At 37.7% G+C, this 24,087-nt stretch overlaps 1 protein-coding gene across 10 annotated transcripts in view; it reads right to left on the bottom strand.

Annotated features, from left to right (window-relative positions):
- APC (APC regulator of Wnt signaling pathway) overlaps nucleotides 1-5,033 on the bottom strand; it is an 88,463-nt gene extending 83,430 nt beyond the window's left edge. For 6 of the 10 annotated variants that reach the window (XM_034432758.3, XM_087885981.1, XM_034432764.3 and 3 more), the window contains exons 1-2: nucleotides 4,174-5,027; nucleotides 2,348-2,394 (exon numbers count right to left, since the gene is read on the bottom strand). The gene's annotated coding sequence lies outside the window, so the exon portion shown is untranslated. The other 4 variants (XM_087885980.1, XM_087885984.1, XM_034432757.3 and 1 more) reach the window with 3 other exon arrangements.
- Between the last annotated feature and the right edge of the window lie 19,054 nt (nucleotides 5,034-24,087).

The following is a 24,087-nucleotide window of genomic DNA, read 5'->3' as shown; positions in this document are numbered from 1 at the left end:
AAAGTATTATGAATTGAAGATAAACCCAAGTGCTCTCAAAATTCTTGCTACACTTGTTCAATATGGCATTGTAACTTTCGCTATAGCTAAGAATCTATCCAAAATGCTACATCAGAACATCAATGCTCATAATGATTATCTCGCATTACATTCTATGCAGTTGATAATACTGGAAGTAATTCACATGTCATTTTCAGCCACCATAAAGCCAGTCACAATTGTGCAATTCTATATATTCCTTCTACTATAGTTTTAGCTTGTTGTAAAAGGATTACAACTGCCAACAAAAAATACAAATCTAAATTCCAAAATTGCCAAATATACAGGCAGCAAGTCTTAAGAAGACTCCATATGGTCTATGTTAATATAAACCCTGTTTCATTAACCATTTAGAAATATTTTAAAAATAATGAACAAGGGTGATTTGGAATGTTTTTGTATTGTTTCAAGTTCTTGAGCAAAGATGGTTATTATAAAGTAAGAAAAACATTTATAATATAGGCTGGTAACTGATTGGAGAATTGCAGATTCAGATAGCATCGTTAAAATAAATTAGAAAAGTTATAAAATGAACATTCAAAATGGAGGATTGGCTTCAAATAGCAACAAAAAATTAAATGTAAACAAATAATGCACAGTGGGTCAGCACCCCAAAAAATTAATAACACATATACAGGTAGTCCTTGATGTATAACAGCCGAGACTGGCATTTTGATTGTAAGTTATTGTGGTCATAAGTTGATGCACCTATTGACTTGACCCAATTTTTGGACCATTTTTATGGTTGTTAAGCAAACCAAATGGTTGTAAATCTAAATCATGTGATCATTAAGCAAATCCATTCTCTCAAATGGGCATTTTGGGGAAGTGCAGCTTGTTGCTCTTTTCTTCAAGGACTCACTCCTGCTCCACTGTAGTTTTCCTACCATCCAGGCCATTCAAGGCCAAAGGCAGACATGCTGTTACTGGGGCGGGGGGTTAGGGTTAGCAGTGATAGCTGGACTTTTGGAAAAAGCAACCCAACTGTTTCTTTGCAGGGAACTGTGACCCGTTTGCAAACTTATTTCAGCAAATTCCAGTCACTCCTAAGTAGTCACATGCATGAGTCCTTAGAGTGTTTGGATCTCTGCAGGGAAGATTTTCAGTGCCACAGGGGAGAGGCAAAGGTAAGGTAAGGAGTGTGGGGTGTCTCAGGAAGATGGGCAAGGCCTGGACCAGGCAGTGAATGAATGAATGTGTCTTTCTGTTCTGGCACTGAAAATCCTGCTTGCAGGGAGTGGGGTGTATCAGGAGAGTGGGGCAAGGCCCCAAGGGCCTGGTACAGATTTCCCTGAGGCACCCCACGCTCCTTACCTGGGACTCTCATCTGCTTAACAACCTGTGAAATCACTTAATGACTACACTAAGAAATGCTGGTATTGTAGTTATTGACCAAAGCAATCATGTGATGCTTTGCTTAACAACTGCTTCATTTAATGACCAAAATTCTGGTCTCAGCTGTGATCAAGGATTACCTGTATATTTTTTTAAGATACTATGGTCTAATGTAGATTATGTATAAGCATTTTATTTTCAAAGAAAACGGGCTATTTAATTCTTTAAAAAGCAAATATTATTACTTTTCTAATGTCACTCTATCTGTGCACACATTCTCTTTGTAAAAAGACACTTTTCTATGTCAACTACCTACCATGCAGTCTACCATATAAATCTCAAAGTTATCCAGGTATATTTTCAAAAAACTCCTTATATACAATCAATAAATCTTTTCACAGCTGGAAAGATCTAGACAGAAATTGATCTATGATGTTGTAGTTAGACATGCAAAGCTTCCACAAACATGGAGACAGAAATTGGAAAAGATAATGTGGAAATAATTTTTCTCTGTCTCATATTATTCAAAAGTATATGGCATAGCACTACAACAAAGAAACACAATTAAATGTTTATCATTCACCCTACAACTATCAATAGATCAATCTTCCAGATATAAAATACTCACTGTATCAGACAAATCTTGTCATAGTTGAACTGATTTTTAACTTTGGTTCAGTACTGAGAAACCAAATGTTAGTACCACTGAGAATGTTAGTAAGTGCATTCAAGCAACATAGTGATTACTTAGAAGTAATATAGGGAATTATAAGTTTCCAACAACTTTCATATTAATGGTAACTCTATACATAACAGCAACATATTATTCAGAGATTCAATAGTATTTACTACTAATCTGATCAAAGCAAGTTAATGTAGGAATAAAAGTAGTCCAACAACAGATGTCACCACTGAATAACTCATACATTCATAAACATACCCTTCCTCAAATATATCACAATATTACACTTACCTGAAGAACAAAAGTTAGATTCCCTCTGCCTCCATACAATATGATATCTAAGTAGACAAAATATGTAATGGAAGGATTAGCACAAAGAAGACCTGCTTCAATAAAATCATGAAAACTTGAAATATCTGAATAATTCTAACACTGATGCTCAGTGAACATATTGATTTAATAAAATGCAATTTATCTCATTCCCTTCCCATCAGCTGAATAAAACATTGATGAGTAGATCGTATATTTGTTAGCTCAGTTCTTTTACAATACTAATAATTCTATAAAGATTAAAATTCAAGGTTAAAGATATTAGTAACCTATTGTTCATTAATCACAGCTCCTGACATTGCATTAAAAATGAATTACCTTCTTTGCCATTACAGTATTTCAAAATGCTTATTTATTGGCCATATTAGTTTTATAAAGCTGCTTATCATAAAGAGATCTATGACACTACTGTATACTAGCCAAATACAGTTGATTCAGTTTGGTAATAATTCTCTAAGTTTCAAACATAACATATTCCTCATGTTTGATTGAAGATGCTAAAAACAGGACCTAATTGAGGACTAAACTAGGACCTAAAAAATATGCCCGTGCTATTATTGAATTATAGTAATCTCACAATCATTTCAACTACTTGAAAAGTGCACTGTACCCATCAGGACCAGAAGGTACTAAGAATGTAACAGTTTGGTGTGCATCCTCTTGGAAGTTAGTAATCTTCATATTAGGCAAACACTATAGGTCTCCAAAAAGTTGTTTTATCTAGGGTCTAGAGTGTTTGAAATGGCCCTGACCCAGATAAAAATTGCTACTTTATTAAACTTATATATGGACTGAAAGGGGAAGGGGGAGCACAACTCTCAAGCTGAGAATAGCAATAGCACTTAGACTTATATACTGCTTCACAGTGCTTTATAGCCCTCTCTAAGCAGTTTACAAAGTCAGCATATTGCCCCCCAACAATCTGGGTCCTCATAATAGTAAGAATAAAGTTTTAAGAGTCAAGTGACTGTTACTGAGAGTAAAAAATCCTCACTTCAGTAAATAATTGAGGTATTACTGACCACAGCAAATCAAGACAAAACAAGTGCCCACATTAAGCCTATTCTACAGTTCAAAATGTACCTGACAAGATTTTTTGACAAGATTCCTAAACAAGCGTTTCTTTGTGTACACCTGTAATTCACCTGTTAGTTACCCTCAACAGTCCGCAACTCACCCCATACTACCCAATTTACTACGAGCCGTTCTTCCTAAAAATCCATAGCCAGCTTCTCCCATATAAGAAAACCTTAAGAATCCTGGAAGGGAACAAAAGCCTATTATCCGATCCAGCATCCTGTTTTCCCTTCGAGGGCTAAATTAAACGCTTAGGGGAAGTCACCCAAACAGGAAACGAGCTTCTTACGAGGCGGCACCGGACCCCAACCCTCCGTTAATTTTTTTAATTTTTTTAAAAAAAATTTTAAAGAAAAGCTTAGGCCAACAGGCACGTCGTATTTACCAAGAACGTCAAGCCCCGTCTCCGAATCGCGCAGAATTGCCATGCTTAGATTTTTCAGAATCCAGCCAGACAATGGGGCGATAATGTCTGCGATCCCGTAAAAAGTGGGAGGATCTGAAAAGGCGCAACGCCCCTTAAAAGGCAGGATCGCTTTGGTTGGCAAGTAAATACCTCAGGACTGCCAGAGCCAAGGCTAAGAGACGACCAAAAAAAAAAAAGAGGGGGGGGAGGAAAGGCAAGGCAGGCGTGTTCTTCGGAGCCGCCGTGACCGGGGAGAAGGCACATGTCCGCCTAGAGACGGACGCCGCCGACAGCACACACTCACCTGCCCACTTCGTCGCACTCCACACCCAACGGCGCCGCAGCCTCCGCAGCTCCCCGAACTCTGCCGCCGCCTCCGTCGCGGCCGGTGCTCGGGGGACTCGGCCCCACCAAGGAACCAGGAGATGACCGCCCACACATCCGGGGCGCCAGGCAGGCCCTACGGGACACTGCTTACAAGCGGTGGGGACAGCGGGCAAAAGGGGTAATAGTATCCCTTGTCCCGCCACCTTGACCCCGCATTTCCGAAGAGTACAGTGAGCGAGAAATCCTCCCCGCTCGGCACGATTCTTGCTCCAATCGGTATCAGACTTTCGCCGGCCTTTGCCTTCCCCGTAGTCCTACCTGCGGCCGTCACCGCCCCCTTCCTTCCCTCACCGCAACTCCCTCAGCAGCTCTCCGCCGCCATCTTGCTTCGGGAGCCTACTTCGGGCGCATGCGCGATACTTGGAAATCCCAGCTCCGAAAAAGCTTTTGGCTTGCTTCTGTGGGTAGGGTTAACCGGAATGAGCAACAAAGAGGCGAGTGCGCCTGCGCTGGCTCACACCTGCCGTGTGACAGAAAAGAAACCTACTAAGGGGGAGGGCGGAGCTTCGGTTTAATCGTGGCTCGTCTTGAAGCTGCAGAAAAGGAGGTGTGGAGCGGTGTTTGAGGACAGCACGCCGGTCTGCCCTTTTAGGTTTACGAGGTTGAAAGTTTGAGAAAGTATGTAAGAACAAGGTTGAAATGAGTTTGGATTCTTATAATGGTAAAGCAGTTGGTCTGTGATGCAAATAACTAATTCTACAGGATGTCCCAAAGGTGCTTTTTCAAGAGGCAACTGGACTTTCTGGTTTTTCTCTGAATACGTTTCACTTCTCATCCAAGAAGCTTCTTCAGTTCTTTCTACAAAAAAGAATCTTGAAGGGTCTGGGAACATCCGGAACATTCTAGATATGTTGGGTTCTAATTCCCATTATCCAAATGAAGAATCTAAACTTCCTATTATCTTCTCCAACTGTTTAGTATTTTGCCTAAAAATGTATGTGTTGTTTTCTTACAGGTATGGCATAGTAAATAAAATTAAAAATAGAAGGATGTGCCCTATATCATGACCTGATTCATACAGTGTACTGAATTGTGGTTTGCTGAATAAGTCAGACTAATTGGATTGTGTTTTGTACAGAACCATAAATCAAACTACAATGCTACGTTTATATAGCAAGGCAAAATTGAACAAATTTCACTATGGTGTAATACAGTACAATGTACAAACCTGGTTGTTTGATATATTCGAAGAGTCTAAGCAAAAGAAAAAACTAAATATGTCACCCTCCTCTTTTTATTTATCTTTGTGTACCCTAGCTTGATGATACACAATCATTTTGTTCAGGAAGAAAACCTATTTTTAACTGAAATATCTAGAAATTTGGGCAATATGTGGAAGTGGTTAAGTTCAGTAATTTTGAAAGATAACACTGAAGCAATTTTGAAGTTGCTAAAAGTCATTGCATAATGACAGACAACTTGTACTTAACTGATCTATGTCTTCAATTTAGAGTAGTCCTCACCACAGCTATGCTGTGATGGGGTTGGGGTTGATGGATAAGTGAAGGTTGTAGATGACTGCAAACAGACGAATGTGCACACCTCTGAAATGCAAATCCAAATCCCAACTATACATTGTAAGGAGATATGCATTTTACACACTGAATGATTGAGCTGACTTCCTATTCTGTGCCTTGCTGTTTAAGTGCCCCCTAGCCAGAATGTTACATTTGCAGAAACATAAATATAACAACTATGCAACCGTCCCCGAACGACAAATGCATTCGTCCTCTGATATGCGCTACCGGAGAACTCTGCTCAACCCTTAGAAAGTTTGAATGGAATTATTGCAGGATATATTGTACAGCTATAACAAAATGACAGAGTTGGAAGGGACCTTGGAGGTCTAATAGTCCAACCCGTTGCTCAGGCAGAAAACCCTACACCATTTCAGACAAATGGTTGTCCAATGTCTTCTTAAAAGCTTCCAGTGTTGGAGCATTCACAACTTCTGGAGGCAATTTGTTCCACTGATTACCGTAATTGTTCTGTCAGAAAATTTCTCCTTATTTCTAGGTTGTTTTTCTCCTAGAATATATATATTCTGGTTTTCTGCCCTTCATTACAGCTGCAATCCCCTTTAAATTAACTTGGCAATAAAGTTTTTTATGCTTTACCTACATTTATGTCTAAATCAACATGCATACCCTGTTTTCCCGAAAATAAGACATTCCCTGATAATAAGCCCAATTGGGCTTTTGAGTGCATGCGCTAAAATCAGCCTCCCCCAAAAATAAGCCCTTCCCAAAAATATTTAAATGCAAAAGGAGCCCCAGTCTTGTTCCATACACCCCAAAATAATAAGATTTCCTCAAAAATAAGGCCAAGCACTTATTTTGGGGTTCAAAAAAAATATAAGACAGGATCTTATTTTCGGGAAAACACGGTAGAATTATTTGTAAATATTCTTATATCTTCTAACAGCAAGTCTTTGTAATCTAAGAATGACACACAGATCACTTTTACAATATAAAATAGTCATACACCATCAATAATTTCTAACTGAGTCACAGACACTTATGTTTTAATAATAACTGGCAGGCTAATTGCCCTGCCTAATTTTTATGAGAGAGCTTTCTTTGTAATGCCAATAGTAGCTGTGGCATTATAACAAAGACTTTCTTTTAAAATTTCCAAATATAGATTAAGTCCTCCCCCAAACTTAGTTAGATTTGTCTCATTTAGTGTAATAAAGAAGTTACTGTTCTTGGTTCATAGCTAAGATTCTTTTCACTGAGTAATAGTATAAAAAGTATTGCCTTTATCAAAATAAGAGTGCATTCAAAATCTGTTTAATCTATATTTGAATATTTGCCAGTGGAAAAGCAAGCCAGAAGTGTATTTTTTTTCTGAAAAAATTAACTATGTCCATACAAGGTAAAAAGAAACCCAATTAATATGGAAAATAAAATATATTTAACAAATTACAAAAAGATACTGTAAAGAAGTAATAATTTAAGATGTAAATTTTATCATTGGGAGTTGACAAGCATCTTAGTTTGTTAACTTACGTATTTTTACTGTTGAACTTCTTCTGACTATGATTTTATGACAAGCTGTTTGTCTGCACATGAGTTTTAAATTTGAATCATGCTATTTCTTTTATGATGTGTTTATGGTTCTTTGACTCTAGTCCCATATAATTTAAAATCCCCCACCTGCTTCCTTCGAGATAGGTTTGACTTCAATTCTCATAAATCTTTAATAATTCTGATTGAGGATTATAGGAACTAACATATCTGTAGGGTACTAATTTAGATAAGGTTAATAATGCATTTGCATATTCTTAAATGTTTGTTAATTTTCTAAAAGATACATGGAATGAAAATTAGTGAAATAAAATTATGGAAAAAATATCAGGAAAGGATCCTTCTCAACTTCCAGTGTGCTTTACTGTATTTAGGAAGACATTTTGCTATTTCTAAAAAACTCAATAAGATCTCTTTAAATTCCTGTTTAGGGAGTTTGCTTTTTTTTTAAATACAAGTTCACATTCAATGGATGTTATATGCAGTTTAACTTGTAGAATAAAGCCATCACATATATACCGTTCTTGTGCTTCCAACAATCGTCCATCATTATAGCATGAAATTTCTGCTATGACTTCTAGCTCTCTGTATCTCTTTAGCATTGGGAACTTTATTTTTGCCATGTGGAATAAATAGCTTTCAATATTAGCACATAAAAATATACTGCTATGCTTTTCTCCAAATATTTTACATATAGTGGTACCTTGGTACTCAACATTAATTGGTTTGGGAAGGCCCATAAGAAATAACATAATGAGTCACAAGGCACCCGACACCAAAATTCTAGTTGTGCGTTGAGTATCAAACAAATGAGTACTGGGAGAAAATTTAGAAATGAGTACCAGGACAAGTTAGAAATACATGATATTGCTAGTTATGCCACTTTAAAAAAAAAGGCATTACATTATTGGACAGGAAAGTGTTGATCGTTTATGCCTCAATACTTAATTCTTTTAAAAAAAGAAAAAGAAAAAGCTCCCATGTGCCAATATGCTTTTAAGATATCTCCATTGAAAAACAATGGGCTTTGGGAGAGAGAGCAAAGCTTTCCTAATATCATTACAGGCTGCATTGGGTAAATCCACAGATCCAACTCAGTGGCCCATGAGATTTCACATCAAGAGTGAATTCGTGGTGGCACAGTGGTTAGAGTGTAGTACTGCAGGCTACTTCTGCTGCCTGCTGGCTGCCTGTAATTTGGCAGTTCAAATCTCACCAGGCTCAAGGTTGACTAGGCCTTCCATCCTTCCGAGTTGGATAAAATGAGGACCCAAATTGTTGGAGACAATATGCTGACTCTATAAAACCACTTAGAGAGGCTGTAAAGCACTGTGAAACAGTATATAAGTCTAAGTGCTATTGCTAAGAGCAGCAAGATTCCTGCTTCTGCAGGAGCATTCACTATTACAGAACTTGTTTATTACATAATCTTACAGCTGTAGCATGGCTATTTAAATTGCTTTCTTGCAGTTAAGATATAAGCCACATATATCCAGGAAATTTCTCTTCAGACCTATTATTTGTGTCTGCTGTGGGGTTTAAATTATTTTCAATGGAAATTTGGCTGTTTTCTTCCCGCCTTTGGAAAGGGAGACATCTACTTAGTATTGTTGTGGTCCGCCAGCTGCCAACGGAGACCGGATGATGAGAAGGTTGGGGAGGAACATGGACCAGTTCTGGATGAAAAACAGCTGGGGCCTGTTCCAGATGCACGTATGCGCAGAGCAGTTAGGAGAGGTGAACAACGGAGGACAAGGAGTCGACTCGGGAAGCAAAGCACACATGGATGCTGAATGGCCCCTCCCTGGCTGGGGAATAAATAGAAGGAAAGGGAGTGGTTATCGTAGGAGACAACAGTTCCTATTTCTGGAGATTTTGCTCATTGTGTTTCATGCATCAAAGACTGCTTGCCAGAACTTAATTTACAGCCTTTCAACTGGGAGCTCACCCCTTGCAATTATCACAAGGAACTGATAAGGTCTGTTGCTGCGGTTAACTCCTTGCAGGATTCTTGCCTGGACTTTTCGGTGGATGAATGCAATTAATTCCCAAGAGGTAAATAAAGAGAGATTTTTTGTGACAAGGGGTGTGTTTCTTGCTTCTGCTAAAGGCTGAGTCAGAACAAGTATTTATCTAAAAGTTCAGGCTAGCCTATGAATAATTGGTTCTTGCTTCATGAGATTCAATGTTTATTTTGATTCAAAACTGACATGTTGAAGCCAGTGAGGTAGTTTGCAAAAGGAACCGTCAAATTTGATGAGCAGTGTATATATTAGCTGCTATTTCCAGCTACAATTCTGTTTGTGTGGGTAACCCGTTCCTTGAATTAAATAGTCTGATCTGCCTTTCTTGCACCAACTAAATGCCATCTTAAATTATTCCTCTACCAAAATGGGGGGTGGGGTGGGGTGGATTTAAAGGTAGACCTCAAAGTATGACCAATTGTGTAACAATTGTTCAAAGTTATAATGACCTTGGAAAGGGTGTTTTGCATCTTGTAAAGCAGTTGCAGCCATTCAAAATAATGTGCCGTGTCTCCCGCACTTAAGTGGTTACACGATTGCATTTTTGGCGCTTGGCAACTGGCTCACATTTATGATCAGTTCCAGCATCCTGTAGTCATGTGGCCATAATTTGTGATTTTATTTATTTGCTGGTTGCTGGCAAAAATGCCCATTTGTTGCTGGCAAAAATGCCCATTTGCTTAATGACCACAAGAGTCACTTAACAAGTGCTGTAAGAAAGGTTGAAAAATCAGATCCAGTCACAACAACTTAGGACCAAAATTCCAGACCCAATTGTAAGTCAAGGAGTACTTGTAGAGTAGAAGAATACCAGTTGGAATAGGGGCATTCCAGGAATGGTGGAAAACCAAATGTATTTTCATTGTGATTGGCTAGAAATTGATGATGAAAGACCACATGACTGACCTATGCAATTTTAGTGTGGGCCAAAGAGGGTCCCAGAGCCCTGTCTGTCTGCTGATCTCAAGGCAACTATCTCTCCTGCCCTATTTGTATAATCTTTGTCATGGAATGGCAAAAGTCCCTCAACTACACACTACAGACAGACGCAAATAAATTTCCAGAATGCCAATCTTGATATTTTTTCATATAATTGTATGCATTTGCCTGGAAGTACATAACAATCTGAAAAGTTGCTCTGAGAGAAAGCCATGTAAATTAAACTGCTGAAATCTATACAGATTTGATCAGGTAAATAAAATTCTTTGCTGCCATTCTTCTGTTGTATTTAAAAGCCACTCTGAGTGGTGAAGATGAAGTGATACCATATTAGTATCTCTGTAACCAAGCACTTTTGCTAAAATCTGGGATTATGTTTGTATGCATTCTGAGCCACACATAGAAAAGGCAGGCTTCAGAATAAAGATGCTCAGTCACTCTGGGGTGGTAATGGCAGGAAAGAGTTCCTGTCAATCAGGAAACATTGTACCTACAGCTGCAGAGCCTCAGCAATTCCATGAAAAATTCCCCTTTTGCTGTGGTTTCCAATAAATCAGTAAATTAACCAATAAATTAACCTTGAATAAATTAACTCCTGAAAAGAGATGGTGGTGCAAGGATGAACTAATTGGGAAAGCAGGTGAAACAGTCGTCTTAAATTCTCCTATGAACTATTTCTTGCCCTATATTTTCCTCTTTGCACTATTCCTTGCCTTATATTGCCCATTTGGCTCAGGAGAAATAAACATGGTCATACAGGATTCCAACAGAGTTGAAGAATGGTACAGAAGGAGGAAGGGCACAAGGAGCCACAGCTTCTACTCTGTCTTCTCCTTCAGTGTTGATGCTGAGTCAGCCAGCCATTGACTCAACAGTAGCATTTTGTCAACAGCTGTTTCTGACTCTTATCAGTCGGAATGAATTCTCTGCAATGACTAAGAAGGTAAAGGGAGATCACTTGACAGAGCTCAGAGCATTTATTGGGGTGGTGACAAAGAAGCAGCAACTATGGGTTGGTTCTTTCTCTTTTGCCCACCTCACTTTCTGCAGACTTAGACCAAATTTGGTTTTGGTTCTCTCTGCATTGGTGGGTTCATCCTTGGGATCAAAGACTACATAGGGAGTAAGATACTGATTGGATGATGTTGTTCCGGTGCTGCTCTTCTATTGGTTAGATCAGGGATGCCACACTCGCGTCGTCATGTGGCATATGTTTTTTTCCCCCTTCGCTAAACCAGGCGTGGGCCTGCCCAGCACATGACGCCTCTGGCCCGTGGGCCGCGAGTTTGACAAATCTGGGTTAGATGAAGGTTAAGCACTGATTGGGTCATGGTGGTTTTTGAGGTCAATAGACATGAAGACAACCACAAGTCAAATTCAAAGTGCTTTGTAAGGGATGGGAGTGGAATTATTGGTAATGTGGAAATATTCTATCAGGCAATCCTTTTTCAAAAATTACTCTATCAAGAGCTATACAGCCAGAATAATTTAAAGTCACTAAATTGTAGAAAGATGCCTTAGGGTCCACCTGCATCAGCCATACATTAAGTACAGCATTAAGAAATATAAATATTCTTGTGCAGCTTTCTTTAATTTCAGTATGGCTTGGGGGAAAAAAATTCACAAACTGAAAACCTTGGTACTGTGAATCCTTTATAACCACAGAATCTGTCTGAGTAGTTGTCACAATTATTCATGCTGATAACACATTTATTGGAAGCTCTTTTAGAAAGAATCATGTCAATGCAATCACTTTCCTTCTAAAAAGTCTTGTACACTATTAGGTGGAGACAAAAATAGAAATGTTTAATCTATATATATTGGAAGCCCTATGATGCCAGTGTATAAATGATTTCACATTTGCATTATAACAAACTTTTGTAGTACAATGTTTAACAATTGGGAAATTGCAAAGCCTGTATCCATAAAAAAGAATTCACATTTATTGTATCACTATTATTTTGCTTTTAATATTTATGTGAGGAAGCGTCTCTTGCCAGTCACATCCACCCAACCCACTAGAGCAGGGAGGCAAGGAATGTTGCTGGTCTTGTTCCATAAGGAGTTATATCTGGCAGGACCCAGAAGAAGGCCCTTCTCCGTGGTGGCTGTCTCACTTTGGAATAACATCCCTTCAGAAATTAGATTGGCCCCTGCTTTGACACTCTGTTTTAAGGCCCTGAAGACTTTGTTTTGCTAGGAGGCCTGGGGAATCCAGAGAGTGATAGAGCACATCAAATGGCTTTATTTGACTGTGTGTTGACATTGAGGGATGAGTCAGTGGAGGGTTATTTTTTTATTTTTTTCTATCCTGTGTTGTTATTGTTTGTAAGCCACCTAGAATTGCTGTGAGCAAGCAGGTGGCTATATCAATGTAATAAATAAGTAAATAAATATACTTGAGGCAATATATGTTAATTAACAAAACTATTTACTCAGCTCTTCTACAAAATGACCATTCATTTTAATTGATGAATTTTATCACTGCCTGAGGAATGCCCACCTTTTTTCTCCTATGTTTCTTCTTCTCTCCTCTCCCTGCTTGATTGGAGTTGCTCTTACAAACATTTTGCCCATTGTATATGTGCATTTTAATCAAAAGGCAATTTTCAATAGAATGTATATAAACACACATAAAAATCTTCATATAGTATAGCCATAGTAATTCTTGAATGTAATAATATCAGGAGTCTTCCTTCTAGCATGCAGAAGGGAATTGAGTATTGTGCTTGAATTCTTTCTTTGGTCAATGGATGAAACTGTTGGTCTTTGGCTTGCCGTGATGTTCTTTTTGGAGGACAACGCCACAATGTTCTGCTAGATGAGTGTTGAACCTCTGGCTAATGGTAGAGGCCAGATTTAACTGGAATCTGCTTCCCTAAAGATCATTCCGTATTTAGCATACTTTGAATGTCTTTAATTGTGGCACCTTTTATCCAAACCGTAGATAAAGCAAAATCAAATTTATTTCTTTGGCCTTGCAAATATAATTTACACCTTCAAATTGTTCTACATAATAATTCTGAACAGTTTTTCCTCTCCACATCCTATAAGTAACATTTGAAAAGAATGTGTGAGCATTTCCTCTCTAATCTTTTACTTTCAGGTTTAGTCAATTTCTCTCTCTCTCTCTCTCTCTCTCTCTCTCTCTCTCTCTCTCTCTCTCTCTCTCTCTCTCTCTCTCTCTCTCAATATGTGTGTGTGTGTTTTATTCTAATTCTATCCCTATCTGCTCTTCCTAATTCTTGCCATAAGAAACAGGTTACATATATTAGAGGCTATATTTCCTCTTTCTCTGGTTCAGAGAGACAAACTGACAACTGTTCTTGATTTACTTGATGATCATTTAATGAGCAAAACTTTGATTATTATTTTTTTATAACATCTTCAAACTTCTACCAAGAATTGTCTGCAATGCACCTTTCCTTCTGAAAGGTTTTGTGGTCTTTAGACCATTCACAAGCCAATGAGCCTTCAGCAATACAAACACTGCTTAATCTCTTTTAGGATCACTAGTCATCCTTTCCCTGGACTTAAACTGATAGTCCATCCTAAGAGTCACTGTGGCTATCTAAACCCATATTAGTCATTTTAGCTGTCAACAATCTCCTTTATTCCCAAGTTTTTCCCTCTCCCATAGCCTCTTGGATGTTTCTTTCCTATTCTTCCTTCTCTTATAAGAACTGTTTTCTATCAGATTCTATGCTAAATTCTACTCTCAGCTCCTTATCAGCAAAGTGAGACAAACTCATTTATTTAGCTATCTGTAAGGAGAACCAAGAAGAAGACTTGTCTTGGTTCATCACACAGAAAGTCCTGCCCAAATTTCCCAGATGGGAGATACTTCAGGTTCTGCCTAGAATCTGCAGACTGGCTCACCATCTGCTATCACATGTTTAAAGAAAGGCAGTATTTTTACTGTGCTTTATATGCTGTCTCTTAATTTATTTTTTGGTTTCTGCCGAGAGATGCTTTAAGAACTTTGAACAATCAATGCAGCATCAAATTTGGACGCCCATAACTACATGACAGTTCTAGATTAATATTACAGGTGGATCCTTGCAACTTGCAGTATTATATTTAGATATTCTAACTGGAATATCTACAGGAGCCAGAATTAAAAATTAAAAAGACAAAATCTTAATACCACTTCTAGCTTTAAAACTTAAAAATCTTTTTCTATAGAGAAAGATACTACTCTTGGCAGAATGAAATTGCTTTTATTTCTAAAATGCTCTTTTCCTTGCTTTTAGTTTCACAAATATTGCTATACATTTATCCATAATCGGAGTAACTGAGTTCACAAAGTGAACAGTACCATTTTCAGCTGAAATTCTTACCAGAACAGTCAATAATTATTGACCCATTGCAGATCTCAAAAGCCATTTCTTATTTTCAGTCTTGGAAATATTTGAGCAAATATTGCTACAAAGCTCCTGTAATATTTGCCTCCATTTCAGTTTCAAAGAAAACAGGAACAAAATAGTCCATGACAGGCCTCCTATTTCTAGTTTATCTTAGTGTCTATTTAGAACAATTAATTTTCTCAAGGGGCCACATGAGAAATTGGGACTGTTGTAGAGGGCTGACACCACACCAGCCCCAACACTGCCATTGCCCTGCTCCCAATGCCAATGCTGCCCCACTGCCCTACCCCTTCTGCTGATACCCCACTCTTTGTTGATACCACCCCGTGCCTGCCACCAATGCTGTACCACCAAAGCCCTATTGTCAATGCCATGGGCCAGATTGGGGACCACCAACGCACTGGATATGGCCAACAGGCCATAAAATGCCTACATCTGATTTAGAACCACCTACCAGAAAAATACCAACAAGTAGCATTCTTGTAAGCAGCATAATGGAAACAGACATCTATAGTGTCTTGAGTGGAACTGCTGGTTTAGTGAATATAAGGTGTTGTCATGTGAGCAGAGTGATGGGAACACACACCTAGTCTTTTCACCTTCACACCTTTGAATTGCTCATTCAAAGCCCAACTCAACCTCCTGCTCTGTTTAAAGTCCCCCAATCTTTCTGAAGCACCATATGATTGCATATACTGTCAAATTTGCATATGATTTTAACTTGCTCAACAAAATGCAATTTTTCTTCTGACTTTTGACTATAAATTCAATACTGTTAAGTAATAAAACATAAATTTGGGGTAAATTTGAGAAATTATATGGAATTAGAATATAACTGCATCAATCTACATGGTCCATGTTTCTCTATATGTCTTTAAGATATATCCTTTCTATTCAGCTATAAACCATTTAGGGCAAGGCACCAGAGCTGAAGTCAGCTTTCCACTGCAGGCCATATTTAAGTGTGGTCAGTAGCTTAACAAAATGGGTAGAATTCATTTTTTTCAATAACCTCATTTGGGTTTTTACTTGCTTTGGCTGTAATTATGCAAGAGTTTGACCATTATTCTCCCTATTAAATGTAATTTTGTAGTTAAAGTATTTTTAATTCTGTAGTTGACCCTCTGCAAATTATTACTTTTAATAGCAGCCCAATCCCACCAAAATTAAGCAATTTTACCCTTGTATATTGTAATAACAGAATAGATTATTTAAAAAAATATCTTCCAAGTCCACCTAGAAAATGTACAAATACATCAGGCAAAGGAGGGGAGGACATAAAATAATAGCATACATATTTTGTTAGTTACACAAGATGCATCTTATATCCAAATGCACTTAATAGTGCCAGCATAAAAGGATTTCCTTTGTAAATTAGTTTTAAAGACCTGGCAGGAAGAAGAAGCAATTCATTAAGAAGTTAAATCTACAATTAAGCTGTAGAATGTCCTTGTAAATTTTTGGTCCTAGGCTGACGCAGAAGTGAAGCTATTTCTAGCATGTAATAATAACACAGAGCCTGCTGTGTTAAAACTGTGAAATTTATAGGGAAAAGGTCCCTTTGAGTGTACCACAGATTGAATTGCACGGCCATTTCATTCTATTACTGTCTCCTTTCTAGAAAACAATGACATAGAAAAACCAATGCACAAAGCCTATCAGCTGTGCTGCTAGGGACAACTGTCAGGACTAATCTATCACACCTTAGTTATTCTTCAAGACAATGGCTGAAACAGCAAGAAAGAGACTCAGCCACGAAGGGGGAGAAAACGGCTAGCACCAAGGACAAGGTCAGCTGCTGATAAAAATATAATAAATCCAGACAGTGCCTTCAAACTGGAATATAATCTTAACCATGGATGCATCTTCTTTCTGGATTCATTAATCACAGCTGCACAGTTTCTGTAAGCTGCAGCAAAGAAACAATCATATTTAAAAGTACTGATGGTGTTATTATTTTTATTATTTATTATTTATTGAATTTGTATACCGCCCTACTCCTGAAGGACTCAGGGCGGTGAACAGCCAAATAAAATACATACAATACAAATGTTAAAAAACCATTAAAATACAATTAAAAAATTGGCCCGAAAATGTTATGGCTAGTAACCTTTGACTAAATGCTTGTTTTTATGTTTTGAAATTGTTTCACAGTCAAGTCAAGGTTCTGTAGTGAAATTTGCAAGTTTTTTTAAAAAGATTATACCATAGGGGATTATTTTCCTTCCTTTTAAAAAATGTCTCATCAAATCCATATTAGGCTGTCTTGAAGCAGGCCTTGTGCTGGTTTCACCATTAAGTACACTGTGCAGAGGAATATCTGTGAAGTGAAATATTGTAAGATATAAAAGGTGAAATTAGAGCAAGTAAATTAATTTTGCATCTCTGTAGAATGTTCACTAAAGATAGGAAAATGGAAACACCAGTATATGGGCAATGCTGGGAGTGTGTAGTATATGGCCTAGTGCAAAGAAATATGCAAAATGCTAAATGTCTATGTATACGAGTGTGCTTGTGTTTTTTTGTCATATGGAAATGAAAGTTTGGTTTATCATAAAACAAAAACTTGAATGGAGCATTGAAATAGTTGAAGAGAAAAACCAAGGTCATAATTGGATTGAGTTGCTGAGTTTCTCAAAAATAAGTTTAAAGAACAAAAGTCAATGTATAAAGCTGTGTATGGATATGGTAGAAGGCTGGTTTATAAAGAAAAAATTAGGGAAAAGCTCATTGAATTGTATTTAGGTACACTACATTTGATTAGGGTTTTATCCTTTTATCTCCAATTTCAATTCTTTTGCTCATCTACTGTCCTCCACTTTCCATGTCATTGATGGCCACAAAATGAAATTGTATGCCTGCATCCTTCTACAATCTGTCATTTCAACTGTAGGACTAACAGAAAAACTTTCTAAATCTTTTGGCTGGGCTTTGTTTGGAAATGTCAACCTATCACTTCTATTTAACTTACTCCATTTGTCAGTATATGATTTTAATAATTTTATACCAAATGTAAATGTAAAAGAAGAGTTTTGCAGGATTGCCCCAAGAGAGATTTTTTGGCGCAGAAGATAGCGCATTCCCACCCAAGATTAACTCAAAACAAAGGCCCAAGATTAGTTTAGCATATGAGGCCAATCCCCTAGAACGTAATAAACAAATTCAGTAAAAGCAAATTAGTATATTTTGCTGTTCTTTGGGGACATCCAAAATTTACTCCTTGAAACAGTTGTTAAGCATTGTCAAACGTTAACTGAATTTATACATAGCCAATAGATTTAATTTAGCCAATGATTTTACTTCATGGAAATCAGTTATGCTGATTTACTTTAAATACATAATCAACTTGATTTCCATAAAATGTAGGTGCCTCGAATAAAAATATTTCTGTAGCATTGCTACTGAAGTTTTTTTGAAGATCACAGTAATGTTTATACTGAAAATAAAGCAATATTAATAAAAATGTAGCATATCCTTCACCATTACTCCATTACTCTTAATTTAGTGCTAACGTATTTAGGGATCTGACCCTCATGCTACATTCACTACATCACTTTATAAGAGCGTGGAATCATTCCAAACAGATCAACAATGGAATTTAAAATACTCTTCTTATTATGAATGCATTAAAGTATGAAATTGCTCTTTTGATGTATGGGAACAAGAAGCAAGGGGGCGGGGGGAGGGCAAATAAACTTTATTTAAAATATATTTTATTCACTTATATAAAACTCAGGAGTGAAATCCAGCAGGTTCTGACAGGTTCTGGAGAACCGGTAGCAGAAATTTTGAGTAGTTTGGATAACCGGCAAATACCACCTCTGGTTGACTCCAGAGTGGGATGGGAATGGAGATTTTGCAGTATCCTTCCCTTGGAATGGGGTGGGAATGGAGATTTTGCAATATCCTTCCCTTGCCATACCCACCAAGCCACACTCACCAAGCCACGCCCACAGAATCGGTAGTAAAAAAATGTAGATTTCACCACTGATAAAACATATATATATAAATATATTTTATATATGTCTTCTTTAACCATCTCCAGCTATATTAGGACATCAGCTTCTTGGTTGGATAGAATTTATAAGTGGAATTCCCTAACTGATCTGTAGAGTGTCAGGCTAGACTGATGTACATAACATATTTAATATTATTTTTCGAATGCGTAGATAAAAATCTGTAGTCCGGGAGTTCTTTTTAGTCCAAGTATTCTTTTTAAAATAACCTGCTGCAATCTTAGAACACTCAGTGATTCACAAAATAGAAATATACAGTATAAATATATTAATAGTAATGTAGCAATTTATATGCCACTCAACTCCCAGCAATTCTGGGGCAGTTTATATATTATTTAAAACATTAAAACAAAAACAAGAAATCAAAAGAAGGGTAAGTATAGCAGGATGGGGGGAAAAACAGGAAGACAAGAGCAGGGAAGAAAAGCCATCTACAGTACTTGAAAGAAAAAGTGTGACTCAGCCATTGAAGTCAAGCTGGTAATCAGGGTTATATGCCTGACTTGTTGTGAGAAATAACATTTAAATTTCCTAACCGCGACTTTGTCAGTATACATTTGTGGAATTACTTGGAACCTTGGACTACACATGAACTATTCTTGGATTTCCCTGAGCCTGACATTTGACCTTCCAGATACTTGCAAAAGTAAGCTCTTGTGCCTATTTTCTATCCAGAAAGCATTGAGTTTTGTGTTAATTTGGTGATTTACAACTAAATGCCTTAGGTTTGCTATCAGAAATTAGCTACATGTAGTCCTTGATTTATGACCATAATTGAGCCCAGAATAACGGTTGTTAGTTGTGCCAATTATTAAGAGGGTCATCATATGACCAACCTGATTTTATGTCATTTTTGCAGTGGTCATTAAGTGAACATTGCAGTCGTTAAGCAAACCCATTCTCAACAATGCATTTATTGATGGAAACTGGCATTTACTTCCAGTTTCCAGCAAAAGTCATAAATCATGGTCATGTGACCCTGAGGCGCTGCAAACAGCTCTTTAGCAGAGTCCCAGGTAAGGAGTAAGGAGTGCCTCGGGGGTGCGGGGTAGGGAAGACACTGGGAGGCTCATTTTTGTTCAGTTTTATACTGTTTGTAAATCTTTTTTCCCTTATTCCTTTCTTTCTCCTCCTTTTTCTTAGTTGCTTGTTAAATGTATGTTACGCTAAATTAAAATAAAATAAGCCAAACCGTCCCACCCTACTCCATTACAAGATAAATGCATTGCAAGATAATAGTGCTGGTAATGGAACACAAAACCTTGTTCTTGAAATAGTAGGTCCAGTTGCCAACTGCATTGTACGTCTCTAAAATACCCTCTGTTTTAGAACTCTGGAATAGACAACTTCTGGGAAAATTTGGAAGAGTTCTATAGGTGATCTTCTCTTTCATGAAGTTTTAGGAGAAACATCTTAATAATAGTGAAACAATTTATAGAGCTACATGGAAGTTAATAATTTTAGTTCAGGAACTCAGGGAAACAAGGTGAAGTATGACATAATGATGATGTCCCCCAAGGCAGCGTTTTAGGACCCACACTCTATACTTTATATAAATGACCTTTGCGATCATATTATAAGCAACTGCGTTCTCTTTGCAGATGATGTAAAACTATTCAACACCACTGACAATGCTGCTACTCTACAAAAAGACCTTGACTATGTGTCAGAATGGTCAAACAATTGACAACTCCAAATCTCAACCAACAAATGCTCTGTCTTACACATTGGCAAAAAAAAAAATCAGAACACAAAATACAAGCTGGACGGATATGACCTAACAGACGACCCTCACTCTGTCAAAGACCTTTGAGTAGTCATCTCAAATGATCTAAGTGCCAGAGCTCACTGTAACAGCATTGCTAAAAAAGGCATTAAGAGTTGTTAACCTAATCTTGCGTAGCTTCTTCTCTGGTAATACTGAACTGCAAACTAGTGCATACAAAACTTTTGCCAGACCAATTCTTGAATACACCTCATCTGTCTGGAACCTGCACTGCATATCAGACATTAATACAATCAAATGAGTCCAGAGATATTTCACAAGAAGAGTCCTCCACTCCTCTGCTTGCAACAAAATACCTTATGCCACCAGTCTCAAAATGTTGGGCTTAGACAATTTAGAACTTCGCTGTCTTTGGACTGACCTAAGCATAGTACATAAAATCATCTGCTACAATGTCCTACCAGCCAATGAATACTTCAGCTTCAACCAAAACAATACAAGAGCACACAATAGATACAAACTCATGGTAAACGGATCCAAACTAGACTGCAGAAAATACGACTTCAGTAACAGAGTTGTCAACGCCTGGAATGCACTACCTGACTCTGTTTTCTTCCCCAAATCCCCAAAACTTTAACCTTAGACTGTCTACTGTAGACCTCACCCCATTCCTAAGAGGTCTGTAAGGGGTGTGCATAAGTGCACCAGCGTGCCTACCATCCCTGTCCTAATGTTTTCTTTTTTTGTATCCTTTTCATGTATTTATAATAATGTTTACACTTGTATCTGTCATAAAATACATGCTTGAGGAAATAAAATAAATAAAATAAAATAAAATAAAATAAATGATGGGTATGAGTACATGTTCTCAATCTCAGACATCCAGAAATGGTATTGTGGCATTTAGAATACCAGTAGAGCATCATGGAGTCATGAAATAAGATTACACAAGGACCTCAGGGCACAATCCACTGTTTTCTGAAGGCCACAGCGCTCCAGAAAATTACCATAAATCTTAATTGTATGCTTTGTTCCCAATTGTCTGATAAAAGGTTATATAAAACACAGCTGCATTATTGAAATATGGTAATTAAAAAGCAGTTTTTCCTTCTGTGAGCTAGAAAAACTTTCATGCCCTAATATATAAAAATGCAAAGCTTTCCAATTTTTCTTTCTTTCTTCAGAGACCTCTAGTTCTTCCTTATTATTCAATCTTCTAGCCATCTTTAAAGCATAGTATTTTCAACTGAGATTTCACAAGTGCACATCAATGAAAATTAATATTAACTACCGGTAAATATTATTTTGAAGAAATAAATATATTCTATTACTTCTCACATCTTTCTTAAATGGTATGCATATGAAAATGAATGATACATAGCCTATTCCAAAATCCTGATAATATAAACATGGCTACACAAGTGATTCTGCTATCAACTAATTGTGAAAAAAAACACTGGGAGAGGAGAGAATAAATTGGGAAAAATAATACATCTTTAAAAAAAGGTAAATGTTTCCCCCGTCCAGTCATATCTGATTCTAAGGGGTGGTACTCATTTCCATTTCTTAGTGGAGGGAGCCAGCATTGTCCAAAGTTTCCAGATAATAAATCAAATCCTTATTACGGTCAAAAGCCAGCATACAGATAATGTAAAATAATCAGAGTTGGGAAGTTTATGTATAACTATGGTAAATGTGTAGAGGATCGTAACCTCTTAGATAAAAGAAGATATCAATAGTCTATTCCAGACTGATTCCAAAGCACATGGTAATCCTTCACAAAGTTGTTAGAAAAATAAAAAGCATCTTAAGGAAATACCAGTATATTATGCTTGGAATAATATCTTCTGGGCCTCTCATATGCCTGGTACAATGGCTCTATTTTCTAGTTTCATTGATTTGCACTTATAAGTGACCAGTTATAAAGTTTAATATAATGTTGCCAAATCTGACACATCATATTGCATTTACCTGTCAAATAGTGTCACCTCTGTAATTTGATGTGTAATTTCTATGGGATCTGAAATAGAACTGTTGGAAGAAATGTCCATTGGGGTTCAGTTCCAAGTGGGGAGAAAGATACTGGAAACATGGAGGCTGTTTGGAAAGATGGTTTAATGGTGGACAGGACCACATAGGTTTTTTGGGTCCTGGGCAAATGAGCACATGGAAGAGAGAGAGAGAGATTTATACCCTCTCTTGGGCTTTGAACATGAGCTTCAGGGGTGGGTTCTAAATTTTTTTACTACCGGTTCTGTGGGCGTGGCTTATTTTGTGGGTGTGGCTTGGAGGTCATGTGACTAGGTGGGCGTGGCTAGCTGGTCAGTCATTTCTGGAAGGTCCTCGCACTTATGACCAGTCCTCGCACTTACGACCCGACTAATTTGTTTGCTTTTAACACTGATCAGCTGTAGGACGGCCCTTTGAAGCCCCGCGGCAAGAGTTTAAACAGTTTTTTATCCTCTAGTCATCAGCTGGGACTCAGGAGGCAGCAATAGATTGGGGGTGGGACCAAATAAAAGGTAAGAATAACGTGGGGGGGGTGGGAGGGCGGGGGGGAGAACAGGTTCGGTGACGTCATATTGTCACCGCTACCAGCTCGGCCGAACCGGACTGAACCGGGAGGAACCCACCACTGATGAGCTTGTATTCTGATTGGTTGTCAGACTCCCAGGGGTATGCAGGGGTAACTTTCTAGGTTGTCTTGAGTCCCAGGTTTGGTTGAACCTTACTGGATGATGATGTAATAAGGAGGTTATGTTGGGCAATTCCTATTATGGCTTAATGGCTTTGTCCTGGTTTGGATCTTGAGTGAGGGCTAATCCTATCATGTCCTGAGGGTGAAGGTCTTTTGTTTTGTAGATAAGCTGGCCCAGCCTTTTGTCCTGTTGATAGGTTGGGGCGGCAGGGAGCTGAGGCTCTGAGTTTATGTCTTTAGAAACATGTTTCTCCTTTATGGAAAATATAATATTCTGTCTTTTAAATATTTCCTAGAATATTTCATTCTTCTAGGAGAAGGGTGGGTGCTAACTTTCTACAGAGCATTCATTTTTTTTTTCTCCAAGGGCATAAACTATTGACTCTCCATGGGATCCAATTAACCCTTCCCATCATTATTTCAGTAGACTTGTGAAAGAGGTCTTGTGGTAGACTAACCTTCCCTCTTCTGGAGTGTGCATACTTCAAAAATGCTTCAGAAGAAATGTTTTGTACCTTACATAAGCACGATTTCAACTTCTGCCTGCTATTCCTTTAAACAGCCCAACTTTTTTCAGGCTTTCTTATCAGACTGGAAAAAAAATCACATCTCCCAATCTACACATTAAAGTTAATGTGATTCCTAAAGCAGTGATTTTTTTCACTGCTTTATGTTTTCAGACTGTGCAGAAAAAAGTGGAGCAGCTTTAATGAATACAGAGAGCTGCATTTGCACTATCAAACATTTTATGTGTGCCCATCTCTGTCCTTCATTTATAATGAAATCAGGTCATTGATCCATGACTGTTTAGTTCTATTTCTAAACTTGGGATTTTTAAACCTCATGGCTGTGCTCAGTGTGAGATTTAAATGAGTTAATTGTACAATGCCACCCTCTTCCTAGTTGCTAAGATACAGTGGTATGCCTTCCAGCTGTAATAACCAATTCTTTATTCTAGTATAATTTACCTGAATTTGAGAGTAAAGGCTGAAGTTGAAGGTAAGGTCAGCAGAACAATGTCAGTTTAGGAAT

Source organism: Pantherophis guttatus, chromosome 2, assembly GCF_059756535.1.
Source record: "Pantherophis guttatus breed Tessera chromosome 2, ASM5975653v1, whole genome shotgun sequence".
NCBI classification, from domain to species: domain Eukaryota; kingdom Metazoa; phylum Chordata; class Lepidosauria; order Squamata; family Colubridae; genus Pantherophis; species Pantherophis guttatus.
This window is presented reverse-complemented; position numbering and strand designations above follow the sequence as displayed.